Below are 6,836 nucleotides of genomic sequence, written 5' to 3' on the forward strand. Positions count from 1 at the left end.
ACCAATTTGAGAATTGTGTCGCCAGTCTTACAGTGCCCAATGGTCTTGGTTTCTCTGATGTGGATCTAACTCCTGCTGGAAGAAATCACAACAAGGCCCTGCACATCTCTATCGAATGCAACGGCACCACTCTGTCTCATGTGCTAATAGACAATGGTTCCTCTCTAAACGTGTTACCAAAGGTAATACTGGAAAAACTTGACTTCAAAGGAGTTGTGCTACAACCAAGTGATGTGGTTGTAAGAGCCTTCGATGGGTCAACAAGAACGGTGTACGGAGAAGTTAAGCTCCCAATCAGAGTGGGCTCTCAAACTTTCGATGTTATCTTTTCCGTAATAGACGTTCTTCCAACATACTCCTGTTTACTAGGACGCCCTTGGATACATGGGGCAAACGCTGTAACTTCTACCCTGCATCAGAAGTTAAAATACCCAGTAAAAGGAAAGGTTGTCACAGTCTATGGCGAAGAAGAATATATGGTCAGTCACTTGAGCAACGACAAGTATGTTGAGATGGAGGGCGAATCCATCGAAACTCCGTATCAAGCTTTTGAGGTTGTATCTCCAGATATCTCTACCACCAAGCATATTCCTGCTACTCCAGCTACAACTATGGCTTCTCTCAAAGATGCCAAAGCCATGATTGAACAGGGTGATCGCACAGTATGGGGACAACTCCCTGATATACCCTACAAGTCCGACAAGCTAGGTCTGGGCTATAATGGTGAAAATCAAAAGAATGATCAAAATCCTCGCTCTGAAGGGTTAATATCACACTTCGCCAGCCAAGAAGTAAACGCCATTGATGATGAAGGGACATACTTGAACCACATCATTCAGCCATATCCAGACGAAATTCCACCCATTACCATGGGAATGTGGGATGCTGTGGGAGGACCAAATGACGGTTACAACTACCAGTATATCACACCTCAGAATTCTTACATTGCTCTGGAAGATCTTACTCCAACAGAAGAGGGTAATCAAAATGACGGAAGTATCACAAGTCCCGTCACTCAGCAATATCAAAATCCACCCAAAGAAGTATGGGACACGCTAGGAGAACCCAGCGGCAAATACGACTATATGGTGAAATATTCCGCTCCTCCGAGCTTTTCAACTCCCATCAAAGACATTGTTCCGACTGGATGGGACGAACAGTACGACGACAACTTCGCTCTTGAAGAAGCCAGGAAGATGCCAAACAACGAAGGTTATTTTCTGTCACAGTACAATCCTTATCAGGATGCACAAGTCTCTATTCAAAACATCATTCCTACTGCATGGGACGGCCTTATCGAGCATCTCGCTCAGCCAATAGAGGGACCTCCACCTGGATTCTCATATCCAACAAATCATCCAACTTATCCTGAGGAATTACCTACGCATTTTCCCACTAGCGGAATCAATGCTACGGAAGACGAAAAGAACAACTGCAACTGGAACAGCTGGGTGCTCCCTGCTAACAACGGTGGATTGAACAACTGGAAAGCAGAGGATGTGATCTCCTTTGATCAGGAGTAAATGCCATTTCCTGTTTTCTTTGTGTATATTGTGCAAAGATAAAAGTGGTTCCTGAACAATCGAACCATGAGCTTGAAAGCCGTGTGCCTTAGCACAACGGTCCTTCTATAAAAAGGGTTTGTCATATCATGATTATGTGCATTCAATAAAATCATGGGATGCTTGCATGTTCAAAATTTTGTGATCCTTTTTCTTTCTTTATTCGCTTTCAAATAGCTATGTTTTTCTCTTCATACACACTCACATATCTACCATGCAGATTCACATACACGCTGGATCCAGTCAATAACGACTCTGCTATTGCCCGTCATGACTTTGAAAATCCGATCTACCAAACTGAGGACGAAAGTGAGGAAGATTGTGAAGTGCCAAGAGAAATTGCAAGACTTCTAGAACAAGAAGAAAAAGCCATACAGCCTCATGAGGAGCCGATTGAGGTCATCAACTTGGGCAGTGACGAAGAAAAGAAAGAGGTCAGAATTGGGGCTGACTTAGAAAACAGTGACAAGCCAAGACTGATTCAATTGTTGCAAGACTACGCCGAGATATTCGCCTGGTCTTATCAAGATATGCCTGGCCTTGACACGGACATTGTAGTTCATCGCCTGCCAATCAAAGAAGGAAGCACTCCGGTCAAACAGAGACTGCGAAGGAGTAAGCCTGATATGTCAAAAAAGATCAAAGACGAGGTTGAAAAACAATTCAATGCCGGATTCCTAAAAGTTGTAAGTTATCCTCCTTGGATAGCTAACATCGTGCCTGTACCCAAAAAAGACGGGAAAGTCAGAATGTGTTGACAATACCGCACAATGCAAGGTATTCTCCTTTATGGACGGATTCTCAGGGTACAATCAAATCAAGATGGCACCCGAAGACATGGAAAAAACAACCTTCACAACTCCCTGGGGAACCTTTTGTTACAAAGTAATGCCCTTTGGTCTAAAAAATGCTGGAGCTACCTACCAACGAGCAATGGTAACACTATTTCATGATATGATTCATCAGGAAATAGAGGTGTATGTCGATGACATGATCGCAAAATCCAACACCGAAGAAGAACATTTGAGTCATTTACACAAGCTGTTTGACAGACTCAAGAAATACAGATTGCGACTGAACCCGAACAAGTGTACCTTTGGAGTAAGATCCGGTAAACTCTTAGGTTTCATCGTCAGCAGTAAAGGTATTGAGGTTGATCCTGCCAAGGTCAAAGCCATTCAAGAAATGCCTATACCCCGTACCGAGAAACAAGTCAGAGGATTCTTGGGACGTCTAAACTACATAGCCAGATTCATTGCCCATATGACTCCTACTTGTGTGCCAATCTTCAAATTACTGAAGAAAGATCAAGTGGAAAGATGGAATGACAAATGCCAGTTAGCCTTTGATAAAATCAAAGAATACCTTCAAAAACCGCCAATCTTGTTACCTCCTGTGGAAGGCAGACCTCTGATAATGTACCTAACTGTGTTAGAAGATTCAATGGGGTGTGTACTCGGACAACATGACGATTCCGGTCGAAAGGAGCACGCAATCTACTATCTTAGCAAAAAGTTTACCGATTGTGAAACAAGATACTCACTACTCGAAAAAACTTGCTGTGCCTTAGCATGGGCGGCTCGCCGACTAAGACAGTATATGCTAAATCACACCACTTTCCTGATCTCCAAGATGGATCCAATCAAATACGTGTTCGAAAAACCTGCTCTCTCTGGAAGGATTGCAAGATGGCAAATGATCCTAACAGAATATGACATTCAATACACTTCGCAAAAAGCAATCAAAGGAAGTGTGGTAGCTGATCATTTAGCTCATCAAGCAGTAGATGATTATCAGGCATTGAACTTTGACTTCCCAGACGAAGACATTATGCTAGTCAATGACTACAAACAACCAGGATCCCGATGGACTATGGTTTTTGACGGAGCTTCTAATGCGCTCGGCAATGGCATCGGAGCTGTGATCATTTCCCCCACAGGAGGTCATACACCCTTCACCGCCAGATTGTGTTTCAATTGCACCAACAATATAGCCGAATACGAAGCATGCATTCTGGGTCTCAAAGCTGCAATTGATCTAAAAATCAAATTCCTTGAAGTCTACGGAGACTCGGCCTTGGTAATCTACCAAGTCAAAGGGGAATGGGACACAAAGCACCCAAATCTAATTCCATACAAAGAACATGTGTTGAGTTTGATTCCTTACTTCGAGGAGATCACTTTCGAACACATCCCACGCGAAGAAAATCAACTAGCTGATGCCTTAGCTACCATGTCATCCATGTTCAAAGTCAATTGGGACGACGAAGCTCCTATGATCACCATTTACAGGCAAGACGAACCAGCCTATTGCAATGAGATCGATACCAAACAAATGGAAGACAAATCATGGTTCCATGAAATACAAAGGTATCTCGAAACCCAGGAGTACCCTGAAGGGGCATCTATTAACGACAGAAAGTTTCTAAGGAGATTTGCCTCCAAATTCTTCCTAAGCAATGGAACTTTGTACAAGCGCAACCATGACTCGACTTTACTTCGTTGCGTAAACAAGAAGGAAGCAGAACAAATCATGGAAGACATACACAATGGTACCTTCGGTACTCATTCCAACGGACATACAATGGTTAAAAAGATCTTGAGAGCAGGTTACTACTGGTCTACCATGGAGACAGATTGCCATCATCATTCCAAAACTTGTCACAAATGCCAGATATATGCCGACAAAGTGCATGTACCTCCAGTTCCATTAAACGTTCTGACGGCTCCTTGGCCTTTCGCAATGTGGGGTATTGATATGATTGGAGAAATCAAACCTACTGCTTCCAACGGACATCGCTTTATCCTGGTCGCTATTGACTACTTCACAAAGTGGGTAGAGGCAGCTTCATATGCTTCTGTTACCAAGAATGTGGTAGCCAGGTTTATCAAGCACAATCTCATTTGTCGGTACGGCATCCCCGAAAGGATCATCACTGACAATGGCACGAATCTAAACAACAAAATGATTACTGAACTCTGCACGCAGTTCCAGATCAAACATCATAATTCTTCTCCATATCGACCAAAGATGAACGGCGCTGTCGAAGCCGCCAACAAAAACATCAAGAAAATCATACAAAAGATGACAGTAACCTACAAAGACTGGCATGAGATGTTACCTTTTGCTCTTCATGGTTATCACACATCTGCGCGTACTTCAACAGGGGCAACTCCATTCTCGTTAGTCTACGGTATGGAAGCAGTTCTCCCAATCAAAATCCAGATTCCTTCCTTAAGGATCATGAAAGAAGCCGATCTAGACGAAGACGATTGGATTCAAACTCGATTCGACCAAATACACTTGATCGATGAGAAAAGACTTGCAGCTATCTGTCATGGCCAGCTATACCAAAAGCGCATGATCAAAGCATTCAACAAGAAAGTCAAAAGTCAAGCATACCAAACTGGTGGCTTGGTTATCAAACGCATCATCTTACCACAAGGTGATCCCAGAGGCAAATGGACCCCCACCTACGAGGGACCATTCATAATCAAGAAAATATTCTCCGGCGGTGCCATGTTGCTTACCACCATGGATGGCGAGGATTTCCCACACCCTGTGAATGCGGACATAGTCAAAAAGTACTTTGCTTAAAAAAAAAAAATACAGCTCGCTAAGTTGAAAACCTGAAAGGGCAACTTAGGCAAAAATGAGCGTCTCGGTGGATTGAAAACCCGAAAGGGCGATCCAGGCAAAAATTAGAGACAAAACAAATACAATCCCGGTAGGCTGAAAACCTGAAAGGGCAGCCTAGGCAAAAATTAGGGAATAAAGCATACAACTATGTCCCGCTCAGCTGCCTACTCACCGACAAGGTTCAACACCTCAAAGACACCGATCAGTCCAATCACTTTCTTCCAACAAGTGAGGGATGAGATGCTCGAAGACAGATTGGCAATAGCAGAATTGAAACTTGACTGGATCGTTCTCACATAGCTATTTCTTTTCATAAATACTTTTCAAAACTTTCTGACAATTTCCTACTTCTAGGATTGTTGTCTCCCTATATTAATCCGCCTATCACGGCACCTTTTCAAAAATCAATGCAGCTTATAACTAACATTTTCATTTTTTCTGTTTTGAATACGCGAGCATCCCAATGATATTTTGAATGAACATATGCATTTGAATATGATTGATGTTTACCAGGAAAAACAGGAATAGCATTCCGGACATGTCCCAATTATTTGGACATTATCCTAAACCAGCATCAGAAGGAAGTTTCCCCAATGGAGACACATTCCTCAAAAAGATTTTTCTTTCGAAAGAAGTCTTATTCCCCAGCAGGGTTGTTCCAGATTACTGTCTTCAGAAGGTGTGATCTCCGCACCCAAACTTGGTCAGATAGTGCATCGGAGGATTATGCATCTTCCTCATTCCCACTCCAAAGGGCGTCACAGTCCGAACTCTCAAAACTACTGTTCATCCCCGAGCAGTAATCAAAGATCCTTCAATAGAACATCCTGGTTCTCAAAGAATTTCCCCAACCCAGGGTACTCAAGCGAGACAGAAGATCATCAACAACCACGATGCTTTCACTTCCAAATGGCTAGCAGGGATTTATTTTCCCAATCACAATGCCTTCATTTCTTGACGACTAAGCTGGGATTTATTTTCCCAATCAGGAGCTTGACACGCTCTAAGCTGCATAAACCATGCATCACATTCACACTCATATTCACATTCACAATCATGCATCATACGCATATTCATACACAACATAACTTGCATATTTCTCCTCTAGCTCGAGGATCTCATATCATACATGCATCATAGACATCGCATATTATTAACTTGATTTTTCAGGTAGACAGATGTCTTCAGCAAAGATGTTCTCACTCACATGCAGTGTTCATCCTGAATCTTATTCAGACAAGCAGTCCTTTCAGATACAATCAAATCAAAGATTCACTCTGAAGAACTCTCATTCTCAACTCATTTATCATCTAACATTGCTAGTCTAAGGCGATACCTCAGACGGTTCCAGAACGATCTAGCATTTCAGATCTAAGGCGATACCTCCGACGGTTCCAGAACGATCTAGCATTTCAGATCTAAGGCGAAACCTCAGACGGTTCCAGAACGATCTAACATTGCAGATCTAAAGTGATACCTCAAACGGTTCCACAATGATCAACTTTCAAATCCTTCATCAAGATATAATCAACAGATTCATTCTGATGAACAAACCATCAACACATTGTCCAGGTGGCATCCGAAAGCCCATCTCAGGTAATGTTTCAATCTGCCAACAACATTTCACAGACAACA

This window comes from Vicia villosa, unplaced genomic scaffold (genome assembly GCF_029867415.1).
Source record: "Vicia villosa cultivar HV-30 ecotype Madison, WI unplaced genomic scaffold, Vvil1.0 ctg.002710F_1_1, whole genome shotgun sequence".
In the NCBI taxonomy this organism is placed as follows: Eukaryota; Viridiplantae; Streptophyta; class Magnoliopsida; order Fabales; family Fabaceae; genus Vicia; species Vicia villosa.